The following is a 27,987-nucleotide window of genomic DNA, read 5'->3' on the forward strand; positions in this document are numbered from 1 at the left end:
ATGCATTTTTTTTTTACCCATTAATTTTTTCTCCATATCCCCTTGGGGGGCTCTGTACACAATAATGAAGACACTAGACACAATAATTAAATGAAACAGTGATAAAAAAGAGAAAACGGTTCCTCTTGTATTTTCTGTATTTAAGTGCATGTGCATGTCTAAAAGCTATGATCAATAACAATCACTGATCCCTCCCAAAAAAAGTCGCTTGCAAAATGCGGCTTGTTGTGGTTATTTTGGTCTTCTGTATTGTGTATTTGCTTATTTGGGCTTGCTTTTCTGTCTGTGTGAATCCCCCCCGATAATCTCACAACTCCCTACGATAGAGCAAAAGTGTAGTTTGTCCTTTTTCCACACCTTTTCCTGGTCATCATGCCCACCCAGTTGACTCGACACAGCCCCAAACACACTCATGGCGCCATTCCTCTCAAAGAGCCGTATTAGAGCGTATTATGTTATTAAGCGTATTATGTACTTTTTTAGAAGTAAGCCGTTTTTACCGTGGAAACAATCACCGCCAATAGTTTTAAGGTAAGATGTTGATCAGAATATAGCCGTCCCTCCTTTATCGCTGATAATTGATTCCAGACCCAACTGTGATAAGTGATATTAATCAATGGAATATTTTCATAGTTATGTCATAGTAAACGTGTTTATGGTCTTGTAAATAAGATTTTTATCATTACTAGAACCCTTTATGCATGAACACCCAGATGGTCACCTTCACATTTGCATTACCCAATATAGTAAATTTAATCAGACAAAATAAGACATGTTAGACATAAATAAGGACAGGATGTGACATCAGAGGTTCAGAATTGACTTTTATTATTGTGCCTGTTGTGGCATATTTTAAACCAGCAATAACACATGTTCTGGCAATGAAGTCAGATTGCAATTACTGACACCCAGTGGCCAATTTGGAATACTACATTCACAAATGCCTGTGAATAATGCCTTTTATTTGTATTTTAGCCATGTTTATGCTTGAAAATGCTTAATTTAGGCTACGGATAAGTACAAGTTGTTTGATTATGCATATTATTTCTAATAATAGGCCATATTCAACCATGAAAAAGCAATCATTTATTAATTAATCTTTGATAACCGTGATAGAATGATGGCGAAATGTTTGAACCACGATGTAGCATTATATACTTTATTGGTGGGAATTATTCTGAAATACTGTATGTGCAAATATAATAATTATATTTGACTTGTGTTTTCATTGTAAATAGCTGTGTTCGGAATCACGTAGCTGAGAGCCACTCAGAGAGACTTTCCTTTTCCAACTGTGCAGGCAGGCTGGATGAAAACACAGTGCAAGACCGTACAGGTATGCCTTCCTTGCAGACCAACCAGTGACTGTATGAACAGTGACCAATATCGGCATTCTAGTCAAGCCAAATAATTAAAACCCACTTAATGCTGTAGCGGCCATGAGAGCGAGAAAAGAAATCGTAAGAAAGTATGAGAAAGTTGTTTGACTAAAGTACTGTGTCAGCAACAGCACCACTGCTGTCCTTTAGCTCCTCACCTTCCTCCCTCAACTATCAGTCAAAGGTAGTATCAAAGTCTAATCACCAGGAGCCTCACTTCTTGCACACCTTTCCCAATGAAGGAGTCCCGCGGAAAGGGGAATATGGATCCCGCAAGGACGCTGATAGCTCACACTACACAGGAGCAGAGAAAACACTGAGGGAGGAAAAAAAAAGGCTTGCACAGCAGCCTTCTTGACTATTTCCGTGTGTACTCTCTCAATGGGAAATGACCTCTAACAATGGTAGGATGTTGTGTCAGAGCTCTCGTGAAGAGTGGAAAAGGACACAGAGGAGAGTGAGTCACAAAGATGGAAAACCTGTTTCAACCTGCTTGTCAGAATGTGTGCTTTATACTGTAGCTCTACACATACTTTTGCAAAGCTGTTGTGCAGATTGCAATGTAAAGCAGGGGTGTCCAAACATTTTCCACCACAGGGCCACATACTGAAGAATGAAAGCAAGCAAGGGCCACTTTGGCATTTTGTAAAGCAAATAAGTTATGTATATATATTTTTCATCATTGTGATACACTGTAGGTCACATGTGTCAATCTGTTTCTCCTGCAGGTGATTTAATTGATTGAGCTCCTTCACCCCAAATTGAAGGAGGTGTTGATGATTAAAATCACCTGCTTTAGTGACCGTCTGGAAAGAAAACCTGCAGTGTTCCAGCTCTCCATGGCAAGAGTGTGACATCCCTGCTGCAGGTGAAAAAGCTTATTATTTTTTTCCCTATTGTCTTCATTGTCTCTCATAATATTTCACTTCTCATAATATTATCACTAGTTGTCCAAAAATGGTACTGATAATGGTTTTATTTCATTTGAACATGCATCAGATTACAATTGAATGCATCCCATAATCACTTCCCAGTTCCACATGTCCAAAAGGAGTAGGAAGAAGCAAAGCTTATTAAATCCTGCCCCTCCATCTGGTACTTTTACAATCAGTAACTGTTACATTTGTTCACTTCCTGCTTTCCTAATATAGTTTTTTTTTTTTTGGGTCACATATAACGAAGTACAAGATGAAATGACCATACAATGACATAATGGGTACCATGGTAACAGTCAATATAGTGATATATATATATATATAGCACATCGTGACTGGTTCAAGACTCTTCATCAACTGCTTGTATTGTTTCTTGAATTGGCTCATCGTTGTGCATTGTTTGAGGTCCTTACTCAATCCATTCCATAGTTTGAATCCACATACTAAAATGCTATGGCTTTTTAACAGTCTAGCATCTAAGTATTTAAAATTTAGTTCTTCCCTGAGATCACATTTCTCCTCTCTTGTAGAAAAGTATTGGATGAAATGACAACTTCATTTGTTTTGTATGTTTCTCATAATAACTTAACTTAAAAAAAAAAAAAGTAGTCTTTCTTTAATGTCATCTCTATATGACTAAAATGACAATGGTTATTTTTCCTTATAATTTTGAAAGTTTATTGTAGCACAATTGTGAAAAGTGTCCTTATCAATTTATATTTTTAGAAGCTGTCACAGGCCAAAAATGACCCCTGGGCCACACTTTGGACACCTCTGATGTAATTGTTCCATAGTTAACACATGTTACAGGGGGAACAGTTTAAGTGAGGCGCATTACAGAAAGTGAGCTGGACCAGTGTGTGTAATGATAATTGTAATTTCTGACGACATTTATAATAAAGTTGAAGTGAGCAAGCATATAGCTCTAAGCGCCCACGGATTAGGATAACCCCCCCCCCCCCCTTCCATTCATCACCATGTTTACCAACAAGTCTTCAATATCCGTCGGTGTGCCTAATTTATGACCATGTTTTAATCTCCATCACTAACATCACCAATAACTACTACTAATCGTGTAAATACTGTGGCGTTTGTGAGGCTGTGACGACGAGCTTGTCAACCCATCGGAAATTGCAGGTCATTACTCAATATAACAATCATGGCTGCCAAGAGCCATAGCCAATGAACTGCTCTGCTGGAAAGAAATGCATTATGGGATATTATTGTACATTTCTTTTGAGTGTTAAGTTGCCATGTGATGATTTTAGCCTTTTATCTAAGATGACAATGTTAGTCAGACTGCAATTTCCAATTCAGTTTTCATTTCTTCTGGAACAGATTATTGACAAAAAATGTGATTCCGTTATATATTTGTATAGCAATAATCAATATGGTTACTTGATATGGTCTATGTGTCCTGTGATTACCGGCGCCCAGTCCAGGTTTTACCCATAGTCAGCTCCAGAATGAGATACGTAATAGAAAATGGATTGATGGATAGATGAATAGATGTTGACACTCGTGTTGTTGTTTTCAGGTGTTGATTAAATGTAAACACAATGATATCAGCTATGGGTCACTTGAAAATATGTGTAAACCTGTGAAGAATCAGGCTTCTTTCAAGTCTAGTAAATGGCTGCATCTGAGCTGTTAGCTTTTCTGATTTCAAAGCAGCACGCGCGACCAAAAGCACCTGCGACGAAAGCAGATGGAGTGCAGGAAATGATGTGCCTGTTTAAAGAAGAACATAGTGGAGGGGGGGGGGGAAACCCGATGACGTTTAAACTTACTTTGAAGTCTCTTGAACTTGTAAATAAATGATGTGCTCAAGAAGAAGCCTGGTGAAATGGCTGCAGCTCTCTCCACCTGCGGCTCCGTGCTTAAATATTCATTTCCTGTCATACTCAAACGTCTGTAGGAGCGTGTGATTGTGTGTAAGAGAGATTGGAGTGAATGGCAAAGAGCTGCTCGCAAACTGTTGTCGTCTTGAAGAGCAAAGATGAGAGGAGAATTTATTTTATCCTTAATGATCACCACAAACACCCTCTAAACTCCCTCATCAGCGGACTGCACAGCAAAGGGGGGCACAAAAAAAAAGCAAAAGCCCTCCCTTGCTTTTTCATCCGCTCCCTTACCGTTCTTTCATCCCGGCAATGCTCATAATGGCCTTGAGATTAGCGCTGAATGAGTTAGCTCTCATTTGGCAGTATGGGGTAGCGGGGGCTGCTTCACTGAGAAGACACTTGTTGGAGAAAATTACTCCGGGAGAAAATGGAAAAAGAGAATTTTTAATGTGGATGCTTAGAATATGAACAAGGAGGAACACTAGCAGAGTTTCAACATGAGCCAAACTAATTAGTGTATCATTGTAGACTTTTTTTTTTTCCTCAGCACACCAAGAGAAATAGTTCAATGGCTTAAATGCAAAGATTACCAACCAATGAATTCAAATTTAGCTTCATTGTCAATCATATTCAATTATATGCATTATAATACTATTCATTAATTTACTTTGTTATTGACAGAATCTTGTAGTATTGTATTGACCTGGCGTAATTTCCGGTATACTGAGGAAACAGTTGCTCTTTGGTGGGAGCCATTCACAAGCTATCAGTGCGCTCACAACGAGCTTGTCAACTCATTGGAAATTGTCATTACTCAAAAGAACAGTCAGACTGACGGTGTTAACTCATCACACAGCAACTTAATACTCAAAAGGTATACCTAAGAAATGTACAAAATACCAAATAAAAAAACTATTTAAACATTTTTGCAATGATCTGCGTCCAAAAAAAGCAGTCATTGGTACTGCGATGATGTCAGCCTCCCTCTGTGCTCCTCTGTCCCTTTCTGGTGGAAAGAGGCAGCATTGCAGTGCCATCCATCCATTATCAATGCCGCCTGTCCTCCAATTGAATACTTTCACAAAATGCTAAATGAATTAAAAAAAAAAGCAGTCATTGGTACTGCGATGATGTCAGCCTCCCTCTGTGCTCCTCTGTCCCTTTCTGGTTGAAAGAGGCAGCATTGCGGTGCCATCCATTATCAATGCTGCTTGTCCTCCAATTGAATACTTTCACAAAATGCTAAATTAATTTTTTGTTTCTTAATTTTTATTTTTTACAATCATATTCCTAAAAATATGCCCAATTCAACAAATACAAATTCACTTTTTCACAAATTCACATAAGCCAAACTTTTCCAGGGCATGTATTACTACATTAATTGTACAAACACGGCTTCACAGACAAGTGGGAGGATGTTCAGTGGGATACATTCTGGTCATCAACAACCATGCATTAGTAGTTACCAGCACTATTGATCTTTTTGTGCACTCATGGCTTTAAAATGATGCCGTTTTATAGGAAAATATAATGTGCGTAGGAGAAAATGCCTTACTATGAAGCTAATACAGTGAATAACTTTTGGAAAGATTTCCTACTTAATTCTCATGAGAGCGCATTGCACAAGATGAATGGTTTTTACATGCCTTCTGTAGTTTCTTCCTTGCTGTCTTCTAATTTATCATTGCATCCGACTGCTCATTAGTCCATCACGTATAAAAAAAGCCTTGACCTTGCATTGACTTTTTCCTCGCTCTTTTCGCCCTCTTTGCCTCGCCATCTCCACACTTCCCAGTGTGGCTCCCTCTTCAGACGTTCCTTCAGGAGTTTTTCCCTTCCCAGTCATTTTAAGTTTAGATGCTTCACATGCTTGATTGCATCCAAAGAAAAACGGCAACTTGTCCTGAATGCATTTTCGCTGTTATTCAGTAAGGACCTGTGGCCCAGCAATCACTCACAGGAAGACATTGTCGTTTCCCAGAACTTGCCAAAAGACTTTTCCCTCCTTGATTTAGGAGCAATTACACGAGAATAACTTCTTGAATATGTTACCCCCTTATGTCAATCCCACTACAAAGACACCTCTGGCCCTGCAATCACTTGCTGTTGCTCAGCAGGAGTTAAAGTCCACTGAAAATGTGCACATCCTCTCCCCCCTCTGATGTTTTACTTGTTATGTTTTACTAAATCTCTTTACATTTTTGCAGAAGCCCCCATGCCAGCTTCTTGCACCATACTGTGGTACAATCGGCCGGATATAAAGAGCACAAGTGGAGAGTTGCCAAGAGCAACCTTATGCAAGCTCCAACAGAACAACTGGGGATTGCTCAAAAGGCTCTTCACGGAAAGGTAGAAGTTCTTCCACAAATTCTATGAAAGCAATTTGACTCACTTGTATATGCTTTACGATTTATTTATCCTTTGAGAAATACTAAAATACATTCTCCAAAAGGTTGTTTTTATACGCAAATTTCTCCCATCTTGATGAAAAGAATTGTATTGTGTTTTTGGGTAGCAGGTTATTTTTTGTGGCCGCGCGGTGGAAAGCGTGGTTAGTCACATGCAGAACATACGTACCTGTTTCCTGTCCCAAAACATGTTTATATCATGAAAGAATAGAAAGCCATATGATATCCATCCCACCTACCAAATATATATATTTTTAACAATATTAGAGCTGTCTAGACATTAAATAATAAATGAAACAAAACCCTAACATTTTTAAGTTTTCACATTTTGTTTGAGAAAACCATTTAAATGGAGGACCATTGAAAGCATAGAATATTGTGGATGTCACTGCAATACTGCCTTTGTCCACCAGAGGGAGCCAGTGGACACTGAGCCCAAAGTGCAGAGGTAAGCTGAAGTCATTGCAGCGCCCCAATGAATGCGTTGTTCAGATACAAACTATAACATGTTTTTATTTATTTTAAACTCATATTGGGGAATGTTTGTATATTTGTCAGTTACTGCTTTTGAGTGTTAAGTTGCTGTGTGATGAATTTAGTGTTACTAGTAAAGTTTTCTTTGAAAGATGACACTGAGTCAGACTGTTATGTTGTTATACTGGTAAATACTGTATAATGACCCAAAATTTCAAATCAACGTGTTGTGAGCTTTCGTTTTAGTGACTCACAAATGGCACTTGTATATATGACTATTTACACAATTAGTAGTAGTTCTGAAGTAAGGGAGATGTCACAGAGTTAGAATTTAGCCATTAATTAGGCATACCGTTGTACAGGCTAAGAAAAAAGTAGCGGCTTATAAACAATGTAAACAATTACTATCACAAGGTGGTTTTTTTTTTTGGGAAAAATCTGATGATTTTTGCCATATCATGCACAGTGTGTTTCTTGTGCATGAACGCTAAAGGCTCTGTAGAAGTACACTTGTGAGGAGCATCCTGATCCATGCTGATGTTATACTTGATATGCAGCATGGCTAACAATGACTGCTTAGGATTCAGTGCAGGTATGAGATTTCTTTGAGTGATTTATTTGTCCTGCATAAGGAGAAAATGTGCCTTGGGGGTGAGTTAGAATTAAAATAGATGACATTTCATAGTCTCTCAAGAACACCTCCTGACCAACCGGGGGTCCACACAGAGTGTAGGATGAGCAGAAGGCCTCACACCAGGCCCTTGATTTAATCAGCGCCCCGCGAGAGGAGCAAGCAAGCAGGCAACAAAGCTTTCCTCAAGCCTTACACCTCCTGTCTTCAATGCTCCCTGTAGGTGGACCCAGGAGAGGCGATCCGTCACCCTCCACCCAGCTCGTTTGAAGATGAGAGGAAGCGAGCGTGAGCGGAGGGAAGGCCGAGAGGAGGAGAGGTAGATGAAACCCCCGCTTGTTCTCTTTGAACTGCTAATCGCCGTGTTTAAAGCTGACCTCGCTTCCTGTCTCCGTCTGTGCACGCCTCATTAAAATATGTACCCTGATAAAGAATCCAGCGGGGAGTTCGACCTGAGCAGCTATTCTTGCCTCAGTTATAGTCAAACACGAAATTTCCACAATGGTAAAAACTAACAAACACTTGAAAAGCATTGATACTAGACAAGAGAAACATGATGGATATTTCATACGCTGATGGCTTGTCTTTGCCTAAAAAAAAAAAACAGCAGGTGCACGCTATTCACAAAGTAGAATTGCTTTCTTATCATTGTTATCACTATTGCGCAGCACAAAATGCAATCTTTTGTGCAGCCTACAACCCGTCAAGGGCATTTCATGAATTCAGACCTCAACAATTGATGCATGCCTTTAATGTTCGTTTATTCACAGTTGTGTTGTTATACAAAAAAAACTAGTCTAGGCTGTATGGAACGCCACAATACTCAGAATTTGTCTTCCAATTGCAGTGTTACAAATTGCAACAAAAACAAATTAATTATAAAACATCACAACTTTAGCATACATGTTAGCATGTACCCAGTCCGATCACAAGGCTTTTTACATGCTACTAGGTTTCAGGTTATTACGTATATAGAGTTCTAAGCATTTTCTATTATCAAGTTGCTGACTTGTTACTTCATTGAACTACCACTTTAGTACTGTTAAGATACTTGATGCTCCCAAATCAAGCACACTGGATCCATGCAGGTTGCTTGCATTCTCCCTGTTTATATTGGCATACATGTGCATGACTATATACATTACCTCATTTAAATGCACAACTGCATGAGGTTTATTGCACTTTAAGAGTTTACTGGTTTAGAGTGTAATGGATACTAAAAAACTAAAAAAAAAAGAAAGAAAGCCCTCCAGGGGATGGCAATCTATGCTGACTGAATCTCAATCAAATTTGGGAACATTGAGACTGCAGATACAAGCCCAAAGAGCCCACAGGGGCGAGGAGAGGTGGGCAAAGGCAACCAGGCTAGCGTAGGATCAATCAATCATGGCTCCCGTTGGCTTATATTGACTCAGCAGTCCCACTGGTGTACACGCTCGATGCGCTTTAAGGCATTTGGTGCGGGTCGATGAAGAAGCGTGCCCGGCCCAACTCTTACCATTTATTGGGATGCGTTCGGGTAACAAGGTGTCTCTCAAGCATGGTCCCGGGGACCCCGGTGCGCTGCTGGTCGCCCTGCATGTCGGCCTGCTCCAATACACCCACTCAATAGATCAGGTTGAGAAACTCTGCTGTACACAGTGATTTCATGCAGTGTGCTGGCAGCGAGGAAGAATTATTCTTATAAGAAAAGTCTGGCCATCAAGTTTGGCTTCTGGCTGACCGAGACTCTTAGATCTTGTTTTGCAAGGTGATATTGAATTGTTATTGTTTTCACCTTGAGACTTGCCTGTGTGTCATCATGGATAAACTCTGGCTCCTACACCTGCCAGCTTTGAAACAACTCCACAAAACCTCCCTGCTCAATACTGACCTTCCCCCCCAGTCACGTAGCACAATTCTCCATGGCTAAAAGCATTTGTACCAGATTGAAGCCACTTGGGCAATTTAAGAGAAAAGCTCATTTTGTCGAGGCAAGTGCATTTCTTTTCTGTAACTTGAAACACACTCTGTTTTTGACTGATGTTACATGCTATGTAATGTGTCACTTCCCCTTTCCCAAGCTGTCCAAGTGTTTTTCTTTGAATAAGCTTGAATGGGAAAATGAGACAACACTTTAAAAAGCCTAGTGGGACAGAAGGCATTCAGGGTGGAAAAATGGGAGGATGAAAGAAAGATAGGAAAAAAAAACAACCCACACACGAGAGTAATGTGTCGAGATAGTGATGCCTTTTGATGCAGAAACGTTCTGATCAAGAAAGTACTGTGTAGAAAACAGTCCCCAGAGCATTTAAACAGTCTTTTGCGGTAAAGGATCCAATTGTCGTCAAGATTCATTAGCGACTACTTACAGTATATCACACATATTGCATTGAATAACAATTGAACAATTAGACAATACAGGCGAACCTACTTCCTTCCATGACACCAGTTGACTTCCAAGCTGTTGTCATTTAGAAAGGAAAACATTTTTCCATAGGAATTAATGTAAACTGAATTAATCCATCCCACTCTACAGTCATGCAAATGTAATATAGATGGCACAAACGTCCCTCCCCACATCGAATTGGCATTTTGACTTCACTCAGTCTTGGTCTTAAAAAATATATTAATGAATAAATCATGCTGTTTTATGGTTTAATGTGGCCTATTTGTCAAATTTCTTGCCTATTTAAGCAAATTTTACATATTATTTTGCCTAAATTAATACCTTTCAAGCCTAAAAATGGCTAAATGAACTAAAATACATATAAATACAAATAAATGATGTCTTTGTTGTTATGTTGTAGTCTACAGCGTTTGCTCGGTGTTACTTTAATGTTCGGTGAAACATACAGTTCATAGGCTTTTATTGCAGGAATTCTCACAACAGACACAAAAATTGTAATAATCATCACAGGCTACTATTGTGGCCGTGATCCACTCAAAGCTAAAACTCAGCTCCGAACCCCTGATGTCATTTCCTGTCCTGCACTGGTGCATATTTATAGCATCACACATGACTTAATTATCTTTTAAATGGTTTATTTTCTCTGATGTTTACGCTATTGAGTGTACATGACTATAATGGTGTTCCTTCATGCTTAGAGGGCTCTAATAATGTTAGAAAACGTAATTAGGTTATAAACAGGTTTTCTATGCATGCTCTAACTACAAAAATATTCGAGTAATAAAGTATCCTACTTTATGGAAATTCACTCATCACAGTCAGGTCTGAACCAATGAATTGCGATAAATGAGGGATTACTTTATCAAAAAATAGCGTGATTATATATATTTACTTTCCTGTCTCCACACCTTTTTTTTTATTTATTTTATAGTGGCATCACTAACAACCGCATAATGAGCAAATACTGTATTTCAATATATGTGCCTACATACTGGCAGCTGTAGTCATTTTGCAGTGAAGCGTCATAATAAACATTGTCCATCCTTTTGGACAGCTTGTTTTGATGCATTTTGACAAAACATTTATTTTCCTATTAGTCCCAATAAAGTCATCTTTCAATATGAAGTTAAAAGGTTGGAAGCTCGATGGAGGTTTGCTCTCGAGACCTGGGACACCCTTCAACTCAGGTAATCATCAACTGTCAATCACCCTTCACTCAGCTTGTCAGTGCATATTTTTAGATGATTGATGACCATCTTGGTTAGACGAGGGAAAATAAATCAGTTGTAGACAGTGAAAGTTTCAAAGTTGTACGGTTGTTAGTGATGCTGCCACGGAGAGATAAGGTGTGATGATAGAGCAATAAAATCACGACTTATTTTGAGATAGGAAAGTAAACGTATATAATCATGCAATCTTTTTTTATACAGTGATCCCTTGTTTATAGGATTCTTTATTTATTACTCAAATATTTTGTAGTTAGAGCATAGAAAACCTATTTACAACCTTCTAAATAAGTTTTTTTTAACATAAGACATGAACACCCATATAGTCATGTACACTCAAATCCCCATATTTTGAATTACACAGACAGACTTACGGATATGGATAATTGACAGCTGTACTCATTTCATACAAAAATGCATTTTTGGTAATGCATACACGTTAATAACGAGTATCCGGCTCATCACAAGTAATGACCTCTTTTTGCCTTTGGGAGCAAGCCGTCGGGTTGAAAAAAACTTATAAATACATCTTAGCGGAATTTTCACTGCAGTATTCTACGTGCGTTTACATCCTGTTTGATCCTTGACCCACACCATAATTTGCAGTCAATGTTGACCCACAAGCAGGAACAAATATTGAGCAGAAATGGACAAAGAAAAGTGTATTTTGAAGAGTACGTTTAGTTTCAAATCCTTGGCTGATGGCTCTCTCGACAAAACTACGGTTGTTTGCATCTTCTGTCTCTGTAAGCTGCTTTGTCGCCGGAGTACGTTGAGTCTCAAATCACTTGCTGGGTTCAACTGAAGAACTGAATTACCTAGAGTATGTGCTGCGGGTATTTTTATTGCCATTCATAGAGTGGCACCTTGACATAAGAGTGTCCCACCTAATGAGTCTTTTTTTTACATACATGCCGTCTTTGGGGCTGCAAGCTAAAATTTGGGTTACAAGCTGCTCATTACCGGCAGGCATAGTTTGAAGAGAATACTATTTGAGTGATAGACAGTTGGTTTGAATATGAATTGAATGATACTGTAACCCAAATCACAAACATCACATGACATCATGGCAAATGAGTATTTTGTTGAGTTTTTGTAGTGAAATTGAGAGGTATATAGCCACTCTTCTGTCTGTGAATGATGCTGAGGCAAGCGGTTAGCAAGGTGTTGTTAGTTAATCAAATCAAATCAACTTTATTTGTATAGCACTTTTCCTGGAAAGACATGCAACACAAAGTGCTTTACAGAATTAAAACAATTTCCACAATTAAAAGGAAAAAAAACAAAGAAACAAAAGAAAGCCCCTCCTTCCCACCCTCCCCTTCCCAATAATTAGAATAAATAATTAGAATAAATGTAGAAATAGGGAAAGAAGTTTCAGTAGTGTTTTATATACGGCAAGATACTGCAATTTTATCATCACTGTACTTGTTAATGCATGATCGCAGCATGTACTATATCAAACGATGCAACGTTTTTAGAGGGATTCATAGTCGAAATAGGTTTATCCCAATGACAGCATTGTAAGCTAGCTGAAATTAACTAGTTTTCTTATGTTATGATGCACAGCAAAAGAAGTAAATATGTGTTCATGTATCACATAAGGATTGTGAACGATAAAGCGCAGTTCCCCTTTAAGAGATTTTGGATGACATCAGTGAAATTCAAATTTCTAACAAAGTTTGCATGACAAGAGTGTGCTTCACTGCAGCATGAAGAAGCAAAGTCATTTTGTGTGCTTGCATGGGAAAAGTGTTATCATATATTACCTCAGTCTTTATGGACCTCATTTACAGTAAACATTGTCTACCCACAGTCCACAAACTCCAAGGCAGGAAAATGTCAGCGGGAAAAGGCACTTGACTGAGGCAGAGTGGTGGTTTGGTTTTACAGGATTAACTTCACCCACTGTAAAGTGTGTATTTTTTTTTTCCCCACTAGCCAATTTGCTGAGTATGTCTGACACCATGACCCTTCTTTTTTAAGGAGCCTGAGCAGCGTATGGTGGTGGTGACGGCGAGGAGGGTGTGTGTGTGTGTGCAATGTATCATTGGCAGGCAGGCCCACTCAATAGAGTCAAGGTAATAAAACACGTTTGAGAAGGAGCCTGAAAACAAGGAAAAAGGGGGGATTGAGTTGAGCAGGTGAAAACACTTTCGATCTGACGGGCTACTGATTGTCTCAGACTTCCTAACAGGAGACTTTTTCAGGGAGAAAACAAAAAGCAACATTGTGGTCTCCATTGCTGGATAGCAAAACCTTTTTATTTTTTAAGACTCTGGTTCCACATCTTTTATATATTAGACGGTATGTTATACTGCATTATTGCTCTCTCTCTTTATATTTGTATGTACGTGTGTGTGATGCTCAAAGAGTCTAAGAAAACATATAAGTTGACCATTTGTACCTGCTGGTTGACTACTGATTCTTCAGAGAAAATACAATGGTCCCTCACTACATCATAGTCTGGTACTATAGACTATCGCTCCCTAATTAGGTTGCAATTTATCAAAAAATAATTATTAATTTATTATTTGCCATTATAAAACCACGAAACAGTGATCATTTATTAAAAATGGTCACTGTTGCGTCAACATGGTCGACTGTGGCCTATTATTAGTCAAAAATATTATATGTAGTATTCTGGTCATTTTATCAGACATGATGTTAGATAATCTTACATTTCACACTGGATGGAGACTGGCTAGTGAGCCAACAAGATGGAATGAATAAAAGGTTCTCCTCTCATTCTGTGAGGAAGTGGTAATTTTTTTGGCATTTCAAACACTCAAGTTTTTAGAATAAGCAAATTGGAGATGCAGTTAGCTTTGTAGCTTGCTACACGAGCGGCGCCCATCTGTTAAATCCCTGCAGTGATCTTGCAGCGTGCGTTCAATGTAAAATCAATCAACCAATACAAAACAGGAAAACACTCAGAATAATGGAAGCATAACAGGAACACAAATGCGAAAAGAATTGAACCACAGTAAAACACAAAACCAATCAAAACGCTTCCTTATCTTTGATAACACGTGAGGCGTGATTGTTTTGAAGGTGAGTGCATTTACTTCAAGGTGTACAATCCTCACTTCAAAAAAACTAAAGAAAAAACATAGTTAATCCTCTGATGTTCACTGAACTGAGGTCTCCTAGCTTCTTGCAGATTTGTGTTTTGTGTGACTTCAGAGGATACATTTTGGTCTGATTTTGTTTTGTACTGTATGACCAGAAAACTGTACTTTGTAAGTGTATATCATATCCCTGTTTTTGTAACCTTTTAATGCAAAATGACATCCTTTGTATAATAATGGACATAATTTTCAAATGCTCACTCTCACATTACTATTAAGAGGTTTTCAATTGACTGAGCTCATATGCCAGTATGCCACTATTAGAGTAAACACTGCTTTTCTAATTAACTGCATTTGTATACACAGGTATTATACACAACATACACAAATATATTGTTCTCGTTGTTCTTTAAAACCATTATTTCCCATCCAATTTCAGAAATGCATTTTCCTAATGACATCGTTCATTTAGTATGACTACATCATGATGCAAGATTGCCTACTTTCTTGGATTGTAAAATGATCAACACAGTCAGATGTGAAAAGGAAAAGCTGAATCTGAATCACTTGTCTTCTTTTATCCTTAAAGGGAACCTGTTATGCTTTTTCCATGTTTCTGATTTTTAAATGTAGTTAGAATGTTGTATTCTCGTGTTCAATGATGATGATTAATGACGTTTGCATTTGGAAGTGAGCCCTGAAAGACGTTAGGGATGGCTCTGAATGTTCGGGTTCAGAGGGCGTTCTAACACTGGCAGTTTGTGATGTCACAGATTGCCGGGCTTCCTTATATGGGCGTGCGCTGTAAGCCAGATACCTATCTGCGGTGTATCTCCCAGGAAGTGATTCTTTGGGTGGATGAGAAAGCTACATTTGTTTACAATTCCTAACAAGGAAAACATCAGGCACAAGTGGTTGGAGGTCCTGATTCTCTACCAGCAAAAGAAAAATATTTTAATCTGTCAACGGCATTTCATACCGGACTGTTTTGTGAACATGGGGCCAGTATGCAGCTGGACTGAAGCCTTTCCAATGTTACTTGGTTGTGTCCAAAAGTCAGAAGAGCAAGTACTAAGTAAGAATTTGTCAGTGTCCTAACTGTTTATTTTTTCAAAGTAATGGAACAAAAGTGGTTGTCTGTGTAGCATTATAGAGCGTGCATACAGAGAGTGGGGTCAAATTACAATCTCACGGAGTCTGGAGTTGCTAGTAGCCATTTCCCGGGTCTATCCAGTTTTTGAATTTGTATTGACCACATTATCGATGCTGTAGAAAATGTAATGCTAAAATGCTAAAGCTACTTACCATTGAGAGACTTTGGACTGCCCATTCTCAACTTGCGGATCGGATTCGGGATCCAACACATATGGCTGTTTATTATCAACTCCGATACCGTTTAGCAACTCCTACAAAAGTTGGGAAGCACAAGCACAAAATTCAAAGAAATACAGTTGGAATGGGTGCAGATTCTGGAAGCCCTAGAAAGCTTTCCGTGCTGGATATGCTGGAAGTTGTCCAAGCTGTCTTTTCGTGACGAGAGACGAGGTACAGCAGCCAATCACGGTACATTTAGACAAACCACGATTCACATTCATACCTATGGACAATTTAGTCTTCAGTTAACCTAGCATGCATATTTTTGGAATGTGGGAGGAAGCCGGAGTACCCGTAGAAAACCAACACACGCATGAGGAGAGCATACAAACTCCACGCAGATGTTTTAACGAAGATATGAACCCATGATCTCCTGCCAGTGAGTAAAATGGATATGTTCTGGATATACGAGGTACAGTGACTTCATTAACATGCATCATCAAGCTCTTACTAGATGGACATTTAACGATGTGCATAGAGGATGGCTGGGTTGTAAATGCGCATGGCAGTGGTTTTCTGAGCATTTGTTTATGAAGTCTACCTTTTGATTGCTCCTTCAAAAAAAAAAAAACATGGCCCATCTCCTCTGATTAGAGCTTTGTATGGCAGACATGCATGAGACAACCCACGCACACATGCAAACCCACCTCACAAAAACATGTCCCAACTAAACTTATCTCACACATCCATAATCAAAACTGACACCCCATCCTCCCCCCCACACCATAGCAGATACACACTCCCCACCATCTTCTCCCACTTCCATTCTATTCTCCCAAAAATATCAGGCTGACTCCCCCAGTTAGCCCCAGGCCAATTAGTGTGCTGTTGCCGCATTGTTATCTGCCTGTCATTGTGGCTTTCTCCTGCACAAAATGCACTGTAGCAGCTCACAAGAGGAGATGGCTGAGAGGGAGAAGTGATGACTTGGCTGAGGAAAAACATTTTAATAAAAATCAAAGGTTGACTTGACCTGACAATTACTCAAATATTGATTATTATGAGCCAAAATAGTGTGTGCTTCTTTTGCCTAGACCACAATTATAGGAAAACGTGCAGAAATGCTGACAAACAATGCTGTCCTCTCATTACACAGGCAGGGTCATAACAGGACAGAGCGGGAATGACGAATATCATGTTTACGGGGAAATTATCTCATAAAAATGGGACTTTTGTTTTATTATATAATATCATTTACATGCACTGTAAAAACTGGAATGAGTAAAACTTCTAATTACTATTATATTCTGTAATATGTACTGAAATGTCATATATATTGTGTGTGTGTGCATATATATCTTAATAGCTGACTTGCCAAAACAAAATGTGAGTGACAGGAGGAAAAGCTCCGGGGAGAAATCATTGCATGGATGTTGCAGGTCGTGCATGTTCAGTATTAATCTCTAGACCCCAAATATAAGAGACCCTATATGGTAAATAATTTTTACTGCACCTCCATTTTACTTAGTAATTTGATATTCCACATGAAATAAAATATAAACTTCAAGTGGATTTCGTTCCTGGGTTGACGGATGCAAAAAGCAAATTTCTGGGATGTACTCCTGGCAATAAAAGAAAGAGCTTTGAGGGAACTTATAGTCTCACTGCTCTCTCCTGAACTTTACTTTGTCAAGTGGTGTTGAAGTTCATACCCAGACATTTTTGCAACATGCACAGAGGTGGAAAAAAAAAATGTAGTTTTACCAGTGCTCGGAATCTGGGGTGACACTCATTATCACAGGATATAAGCGATATGCTCATTCCCCCCCCCCCCCCCCCCCCCATCTGACTTTCTTTAATAATGGAAAGACTTCTCACACACACAAAAAAAAACATAAGTTTTCCTGGTAATTGCATGCCTTTTGTACCAGACTTCACTGTCTACCATTCTCACAGCAGGGAGGATATCTTTTAAGTAAACAGACAATGTGATCACAATAATTCCGATTTAGAACTCAGACTGCTGCAGACTGTCTGCATGAATTCTCTCGGTCTCAACACACACCTACTCAAAAAATAAAATAAACTTCCTGACTTCAGCACAACTCCTACCACATGTTCCTTCATTATTACTGGCGGACCATTAGCTGCTGTCTATTGGTCCCCTGGACATGGAATGGAAGATTTGTGTGTTCAGCACAAAGTTTGTTGTGAGCAAATTAAAGAACAGCTTCAGGCATTTGTTTTGGGTCGGACTATCAAGGTGTGTGTTCACATTTGTCATGTCTAGTTGAATTCTTGCTCTGGAAGTGATGACAATACATGCAGAAAATCCAAAATATGTAAGACAAGATGTGATGGTGTACTTGTGTGAATATTCTCATTCTTCTGGGTCATTATATTCCAAATGAACTGTTCATGTTGTCTTCAAGTGTAATTCGAGCAGGCTTCATCAATTTATGCTAAAAAAATAGCAGTCTGACTAGGTAGGACAGCCTTAGTCTGATAATTTGCTGCAGGATCCAAGAGATTTATCCTCTTAAGGTAGAAGCAAGAATGGTTTCACTGTTTTTTGGTAAGGAAATGTAATGGATTGGGACCTCTAGTATTTAGATAGGGATAAAAGAACAGCAATTTATGTCTTTAAAAGTCTAATTTTGAAGATTTTAGTACAATCGAAACATGCAAATTGTGTCATGGAAACCTCTTACAGAATGTCAAGCATCAATCACCAGTTCCACAGGAGGGAGCTTGTGGACATTTTGGGGCCTAACAGCTAAATAATGTCCTTCCTGTTTGTTTGCTGTCATCCTGGCAGGAAATGTAGGAGAGGCAGTTTTTTAGGATCAAGGTAAACCATAATGAACCTTAACCCACACTGACCTCTTTCTCCGTCTCCTCTTGTCATAGCTAATCTTTGTGGAGTTTGCACTTTCACTGCTCATATTCCTGAAGTACCGCATTTGCTCTGTTTTCCTCAAGCGATTTCACCTCACGCAGTTGAGTGCAGACCCGGATACGCTGTTCTTTTAAGATCTTTCTACCTTTTATTTTTTAAAGAGAGCTAAATTGCTGTTGAGACCACTTTAATTTGCCCATATTGGAATTGGTTGTCCAAAGCTTGAGCCAAATCCGACCAGGCACTTTCCAGCACAGTGTGTGGGAGAAAATGTTGGAGCGTTCAGTTTTTTTTTTTCAAAGTTAAAGCAATATAGGCTGTGAATAGTAGTAAGCCTCATTACTTTGGTAAATGGGTGAATGCTACATGGCCTGTACCTCCAACCGTATTCCTGCAGGAGCAAATTGGTCTCAGGGGAGCCACTGTAGCTGTGTGTGTGTGTGTGTGTGTGTGTTTTCAATGCGAGTTGAGACAGAGGAAGCAGTGACAAAAGACTGCAGCCATATGAACAAATGTATTTAAGTGTTGTTTGGTCAAAAAAGTCTTTTGGAGGGATGCCATCTTGTTTCGGTTTTAAAAACTATTTTGTACCTAGCACAGGTGCGTATTGAACACCATCTTTTTCCTCGTGTATTGTGTTTCCAAGTTCCTTAACTTTGTGGCAGCTGTCAAAGTTTTACAGAGTTTAAGTTGTGCTCAACTGAAAACTTAATCCGTTCCCTCATCCCTGTAAAATGCTAACCATTGTCCTAAACCTAATCAAAACCATACCCCTAAGTTTAAAACCCAAAACACCATAGTCCTAACGAACACCCTAAACCAAATATTAATCCTAACCAAACACAAGAAAATGCTGAACCTAACTAAAATTGTAACCATAACCAAAAAATAACAAACAACCCTAACCTTAACCACAACTGTAATCATAAGCAAAACTACCCTGGTCAGAATTCTAATCAAATTCAAACCCTGCCAAAACATAACATACAGCCATATGTGTTAGATCCTGAATCCGATCCTCGGGTAGACCGACTGATTGTGGTGACTATCAATAACTCCAGACTCGGTGAGATTGTAATTTGCACCTATAGACAAACAACCATTCATACCTATGGACAATTTGGAGTCGCCAATTAACCTAGCATGTTTTTGGAATGTGGGAGGAAACCGGAGTACCCGGAGAAAACCCACGCATGCACGGGGAGAACATGCAAACTCCACATAGAGATGGCCGAGGGTGAAATCGAACTCGGGTCTCCTCGCTGTGAGGCCTGCGTGCTAACCACTTTTTCGCTGTGCAGCCTAAAGGAAATATAATTTTGAAAAAATAAAATATATACTATTTTACAGCCCAGCATCATCAATAGTGGAAGAGAATAGTTATATTATTCAGTACAGTGCAATGAATCACACATTAAAAGACAGGTGGCAGCGCACACAAGGGAGCCAATTGGCAAAAGAGCAGAACTTAGGGGGTTGATGAAACTAATGTGATACAGGTGAAAACCATCACATGTACGTCTGTTCGGACGCTGTCCAAGAAACTGGGAAAAGTAGCTGTAAAACAAAAAAAGAACAAAAGTTCATTTAAGGTTTATATTGTATAAAAATTCTGAAGATCCATCTGTGACTTTTAGATTGTTCCTTAAAATGGTGGACATGTCCTCCTCACTCTCAGGAACATCTTGTCACATGCGCTTACAGGAAGGAGAGTGTGTCAAATCCGCTTGATCAGATGAAAATCCATCCCAAGTTCAGCACATCGAGAGACAGAAACACAAAACTTCAGTCACACTCTGAGAATTGGATCTGTAACATTGACCAAGTCTACTTCTTATAATCACATATCTAAATGATAGACATGTGCTTTGCTTTATCTTCATCCAAAATGATTAACATAATCATAAAGGCACGATTACAAAGACATAATTGCATCTATTCATCCATATGCTACTCATGGCTACTTGGAAGCATATTTGCATGGTATCTGGGGATTGCTATGATATGCTGTACTGTGAAACCTCAAGGCCCACACATTTGGAGATGCTGGCCAACAAGGATGAAGAGTCTTGAACCAGTGATGATGTGCTATACATATCACTATATTACAGTTACTATGGTACCCATTATGTCATTGGATGGTCATATCACCTCGTACTTCGGTACATGACAAAAATAAAAACAACTTAAACTATATTAGGAAAGCAGGAAGTGAACAAATGTAACAGTTACTGATTGTAAAAGTACCAGATGGAGGGGTAGGATTTAATGAGCTTTGCTTCTTCCTACTCCTTTTGGACATGTGGAACTGTGAACTGATTATGGGATGCATTCAATTGTAATCTGATGCATGTTCAAATGAAATAAAACCATTACCATTACCAATTGGCGACTTCAAACTGTCCATAGGTATGAATGTGAGTGTGAATGGCTGTTTAGCTAGGAGCTAGGAGCCCCGGGCTCAATTCCACCCTCGGCCATCTCTGTGTGGAGTTTGCATGTTCTCCCCGTGTATGTGTGGGTTTTCTCTGGGTACTCCAGTTTCCTCCCACATTCCAAAAACATGCTAACATGCCAAATTGTCCATAGGTATGAATGTGAGTGTGAATGGTTGTTTGTCTGTATGTGTCCTGTGATTGGCTGACGACCCGTCCAGGGTGTACCCCGCCTCTTGCCCAAAGACAGCTGGGATAGGCTCCAGCACCCCTGCGTGACCTTTGTGAGGGTAAATGGTAGAAAATGAATGGATTTGAACATTTTTCAAAATTTGTTTGCACAACATAAACATCCATCTATTTAGGATCGCAAATCAAGCTCACATACATGTGTTTGGAATGTGGGCGGTGTCCCACCTGCTGCCCATCCTTCATCTTGGAGCTCCTGCCTCCTGCTACCTGATTCTGCACAGGTGTTCCTTGTCGCCTTTGATTACCTGTTCCCTATTTATACCCTCTGGTTCCTCCTGTTAGTTGCAAGTTTGTTGTACTCCCATGTCATGTTTTAGCCCTACCTGGTTTTTGACCCCTTCTCCTGCCTGCCGTTTTTGGATACCTTTTGCCTTATTGGACTGACTTCTTGTGTACTAACCCATGCTGATGTATTGTACTATTCTCGACCACTGTACACCTCTTACTCATCTCACAAAATTTGCTGGTATCTTGCATGAAATCCTAAACTTTTGAATCATATTTTCCCCCATAAATGTTGGTTGATCTTCAGATTGTGCGTGTTTTGGGGACTTTTAACTTTTGAGGTTCTGCTGTATTGGAAAAAGCAACTCCACTAGCTGCAAGACAATAACAAGAGCATATCCCTGCACCATAAATGATGCATTTAAGTGTTTACGAGCATCCAACAGTGAAATTTAACAACAGCAGACTTTGTTATGGGGGGGGGCAGACAGTGACCCTGACGCCCTCTCGCACTTTCTCCACAAACACTCAACCATGCACATATTCACAAACAGATTTTACTAGCTAGTTGTCCTTGATGTGTCTCATTAAGGCCGTAGCGAAGGATGCCGGGGTTGTTTCCATGAAATTGCGACGTCTCAAGCAGATGGCGTCTTCTGCGCTATATGTGGTGGACGTGACGCAAGGAAAGGACACAAAAGGAGAACAGATTTTTTAGTGGCTCCATGCTACTCACCTGGTGGATGAGGACATGAAGCCCTGTCAAAGGCACCAGTTGAGATTGAAAGCTCTGCTCGCCAGCTGCTTGTGCTGCTGCAAAGTGAACAGTGAATAATATAAAGAATGATTACCTCTGCCAAAGCCAAACAATCCTGCAATTGCCATAATTTCATAGTAAAGATTAAGGTATTATTAACTGATAATGTGTAAAGTTTAACATCTCGAGTTTGAGTTCATCCAAATCTGCACATTTTTGCTTTCTCCTTGTTTTTTTTTGTAGTACTTACCCCAAAAGCATCTTTTGCCAAAACTTATGTCACTTGTTATATAAGTCGGATAACAGTGAATGACTTATTTTTACACTTATTTGGCAGTTAAAATATTAAATATGAGATGTGTGTGGCACAAAGGGACTCACCTCGGTACTGTACTAGAGCCGTGCATAATGATGCAGCAAATGAGTAGCACTTGCAATCCTTTTTTTGTGTATTTGCCTTCATGAATATGCGTAATATATGCAGATTATACAAAACAACATACAAAATGTTGGTAAGAAGAGAAGCAAATGTAATGATTTTGCACCGCAATGTGATTTGTGGTCTGTGTTTTTGTGTCTATTTTTCGAATGTTTGGAGGGCAGGTGCAAACCGAGTGTTATGTGCAGCTGATGTCATTGTTGGGTGAGAAGGAGGCCTTACAGTATGTGCAATGAGAGATGACAAGAGAGAGCAACATATTTCTAAATAAGAGTCAGAAATAAGAGTAGTAGAAACCTATTGTCTATCCAACAATACCATTTTTGAGCTACTGGATGGGATTCCCAAAAAGGAGCCATGCCATATCTACCACGGAAAAAACTGCTTGCAACACTGCATATTCTCGTGTCTGGGTTAATTCATTCCAGTGCACCATCGGGTGCCGGTGTAATAACAAACCTAGCACCCCTGTTGTGTCCCCTGAGACCAAGAGATTTCACTCAGATATGCAGCTATCTAAGTAATGTGTGAGGACAGAATGCCATAAGGACATTTTCCACATGTTCACATGAATATCATGACCTAAAAAATGATTGTATAATAGGTTTTAGTGTAAAATATGTATATGAAATGACCAAATACAATAATACAGAATTATTAATCCTATTTTACACTAGCACACATTTTGTACTTGCAGTGGTACGCAATTTTGGTCGAGTGGTTAGCGCACAGACCTCACAGCTAGGAGCCCCTGGTTCAATTCCACCCTCGGCCATCTCTGTGTGGAGTTTGCATGTTCTCCGTGTGCATGCGTGGGTTTTGTCAAAATGAATGAATTAATGAATATTATAATATTCATTAAAATATATTGAAATTAAGTGATATGCAATATTCCGATCACAAGGCAGCAGTATTACCTTGACACTGATGATAGAGTGGGGAAAAAACCTGAATCCTCCCATTCTGTGTGGCAGTGGTACATTTTTGGCTACTTAAGTTTAGAAGAAATAAATTTGAGATTGCTAGCTAGCAGCCATCTTGGGGCCCTGCAGCATAAGAGTTGCGCAATGTGATATAAACATTGAATAATTTGAGTGTAAAGGTAAACTATATGCATGTTATTTCATGTCAACAGAGCTGTAATGTTAAAAACTCTATTTATGAAGTTGTAAAACAGGTTTTCAAAGTTCTAATTATAAAAACATTTTAATACTGAATCCTATATTGTGAAAATTAATCACATAATTTCTGTGAACTAGTCGTCAACGCAATGCCTCAGCAACCAATGTGCAAACAATATCTAACAGTATCAAAGCATGTCTCATTTACATGAATGGATGAACTTTTCCAAACACCTATGGGAGGAATTCTCGAGTAATATTTGGCAGCAACACAACGTTTTGGCGTGAGTACAGTTTTCATGAAAATTACCAGTCAACGTAATTTCCAGAATTGTGCATTGTCATTTCGGAATTTGCCATTTGCTTTAAAAAATCAATCAATGTAGAACATAATGAGAATTTCAGGGCACCTTTTAAATGTTACTTTTTTATGATGGTTCTGTTATTTGTTTAAGAGAACTGGTACCAAAACCTTAGCAGGAGGAGCAAACACGATAATAAATAAAACACCCTGCTCACAAACAATATACTGTTCTTGGCAGAGGTCATAAAATGCTTCCAGTAGGGGGTCATATGAGGAACAAGAGGGGGTTTGGTGTGGAAAATACATACAGTAAGACTGTGTCCATAAGCAAGCCAGTATTCCACATTTTTATAAATGTGGATTGTACTGCTTTTATCTCCATGGCAACTTGCGTTGTTTCTATCAGTTGTATACAATGTTCTTTTAATGAAGTGGAAGAAAGTGGTATCGCCATTGTAAATGTGGTTCTTAATTTGTGCCCCCTCCAAAAAAAAAAAAAGACATAAAAGTGGGACGACGTATGAATGGAAGTGCCAGAACTCAGCACTTCATTATCTGAAGTAAATGAAGTCTCTCATTGCTTTTGTCTTCCTCAGTGTGCTAATGGACGTTGAGGTGAGAGATGGAATCAGAATAGGGATTTTTTTTTAATGGACTTATAAGAAATAAGAAATTACCTAAGAAGTAAAGAAAAACATCCGTCCATGGATAAAGGAGAGGATGGTGTCGTTTTTTTGAGTTTGACAACCTCTTGGGATAAAAACGACACAAGGACATGTCTGCCTCAAGACCTCAATTATCTCATAACCTGCATCGGATTATTAGCTCTCTTATCCTTCATTTCCCTTCTTCTCTATGGGACACTTTTTGAAGTAACATTCTTAACTGACATATGAGTATGAAGGGCCGTGAAACACTGCAAAATGATATTAAATAAAACTAAAAAAGTGTAAAACCACTCAGTCCTTGCAATGGGAAGAGCAGAGGAAGGTATTAGACTACAGTTATAGTTGTAACGGTGTTAGTTTTTTACTAATTATCTAATCATAAGTAACAACAAGTAATGATGTTACTTGCAGAATTTCACATTCTTAGTACAACCAAACTTTTGAGCATTTGAGCCTGAGCATTTTGGCTCCATGTTCGCGGTCATCAGCGCATCAAGCGGAACACCGGCTTGGCTGCAACAATGCCGAATTTCAGTACCCCTTATTTAATTTAGCACCAAAATTAGGCACTATTACTACTACTACTTTATGCATCTACTTGTTTATTTTGGACTGGTTACTACCATTACCAATTCTCGCCGTGAATTGTCAAAAGGGATTCTGATGGCAGTTTTTTGCAGGCTGATTTGCTTCACCACAAAAAGTTCTGATTGAATTGTTCTCAGTGCCCCAAGGTGTTTCATGCCTCGCACTCTTTAGTCCTTTGAACCAATGAAACCAGACAGTTGGTGCTCTTAAGGCACCATTTGTGAAACTATGCAATTAGTGCTAATGCGGCTTTGAACCCAACAGTAAACACTTCTTATCTGCATGTGAAAAATGAAAGCTAAAATCAAAGCAGGCAGATCCTCTTGGAATTTGAATTGTCTTAAACAAAACAAAGTATATTTGCTTTGTTACTTGTCATAATGAGTTAAATTTGCTTAGTACAGTGGCTGCTCAGCATCTAGACCAGGGGTCTCAAACTCAATTTACTTGAGGGCCACTGGAGCTCGGGTCTGGGTGAGACTGGGCTGCATCAGGTTTTCAAAAAAAAAAAAAAAAAAAAAAGCATTTATTAAAAATAAAAAAAGTTTTAAAAACGTCGCTTTGGTTCCAATTTTCTACAATAAAAGCTCTGATAAAACATTCCACTGTTCTCAAATATCTTACTTTTTATTTTTCTACACAAAATAAGATGAAAAATAAATAAAAACAAATCAAGAATAAAGAAAATCAATCAATCAGTAATAAATACATAAATATAATAATAATAATAATAAAACAGCAAATAATAAAAACTTAAGAAACCACATAGTTGGTGGGTAGACAAATAATTTTTTTCAGATTAAAATGAACAAAGCATTATTAGAGCCCTGTAGACATGACAAAACACGACTATAGTCACATTTATACTTTTTTTATTTACAACATATTGCGCAACTGCAGGGTCTTGAGACACATGCTAACTCCCAAACTAGAGAGCTAGCGACCTAAACGGTAGCCTTCAAGTTATTTCCTTTAAAGCCAAAAACTTACCACTTCCACACGGATAGGGAGGATAACTATTAACAGTTATTTAACCTTTAACATGAACATGAATCAAACGTAATATTTTTTTCTGGGTACATGATACCATACAGCATCCATATCAAACTTGCGCGGGCCGCACTAACATTAAACTTTCATATCAAGGCGGGGGCCTCAAACTAGTGTCCTGCGGGCCACATGTTTGAGACCCCTGATCTAGACTGTGCGTAAGACTCAGGTTCATGGTTGAAAGGGCCTGATTTCTTTTGCAAAAGAAGTGGAGGCAGGTCATCTATTGAGGTTGCGGATTTGAAGATTACAATGCCTGGCTTTTTGATTTTCATATGAATGCCTACTATTCCCATCTCTTTGGGTTTGCAACATATATAAAATGCTCTGATGCCACATCACACATACTTTCAACCTTAATCATGTGTCTTTTATGGAGAAATATTGAGTTTTCATCTACTCGCCGTTTCTCTTGACTGCGTAGTCCTTGCTTTTCATCCTGGTTTGCTCAATGGTTAGTGCAAAACTCCATATACAATGTTAAATCTATATCTATAACCATTATTTGCCTGGACATAATTGTGTAATGTACCTTCAAGGATTTACCTGGCAAAGACCAAATGTCTGATAGCGGAATGATTGTGGTTCTATTTTCTCTCTTCAAGTCAGTGGCTGGAGCTGTGACAGTCTAAAGGTTGCTACAGTAACGTTACAATGGTGGCTGATGGACGGAAATGACTGCTCTAAATTGTATAATGCGCCAGAGATGATAGGATCATGATCATTGTAAAGAGACCAGGCAGTACTTGATTTTCCAACCCTTTTCCACCGTGACTGGTTCGTCGGAGCTGGTTTCAGAGTAGATTTTCAGAGCTTGGCTTTTCCATCTTCATATGGTTCCACAGGGATGTTGTTTTTTTTTGGGGGGCTTCAGAAGCTTGATGGGTTGAGTGCTGAACCATTTGCATAATGAAGTGGGGGAGGTGTTACCTCTGTTTCAACTCCATTGACTCATTTTTATTTTTATTTTTTTTAAATATGAGAGCCATGGCAGACTTTAAACTAGTCGGCGCTAGAATTTTACTGTCATATTGAGCAACCGCCGACTACAACATCCATCAAACAATGCAGGGGATGATGCAGGAGGATTGTTAACATTTTAATTCATTCACACAATTTTTTAAATATTAAATTACTATTTGTTATGAAGTGTTTCCCCAACACATGCACACAGAAAAATAGCTGTAGTATTATTTATTGCCTGGTAGTTTGTCAACTACAGACGGAAGACCAAATTTGGTTGCAGTGGAAAAGAGGAAACCCAGCATTTTTTGTTTTGTATTGAGATTTTTTGTTGTTGTTGCTGCATTTAGGTCCTGTGGACACATGTTTAATTTTTTTTTTTGGCCAGGTAAAAAAAAAAAGAAAAAGAAAACTGTCCACACTGTATTGGATTCGTAAATAGTAAATTGGTTGCAAATACAGCCCTGCTGGATAGTTAAGTCGAAAAGCCTTAGCGAGCCAACTGAAAGGAACAAGCTATCAATTCACTGTGCTGTATTTTTCCTGAGGCGTCATGTTATGAGGTTTAACCAACGCCACTACCTGGCAACCATTACCCGTGCATTGTTATCACTT

Source organism: Doryrhamphus excisus, chromosome 11 (assembly GCF_030265055.1).
Source record: "Doryrhamphus excisus isolate RoL2022-K1 chromosome 11, RoL_Dexc_1.0, whole genome shotgun sequence".
In the NCBI taxonomy this organism is placed as follows: Eukaryota; Metazoa; Chordata; class Actinopteri; order Syngnathiformes; family Syngnathidae; genus Doryrhamphus; species Doryrhamphus excisus.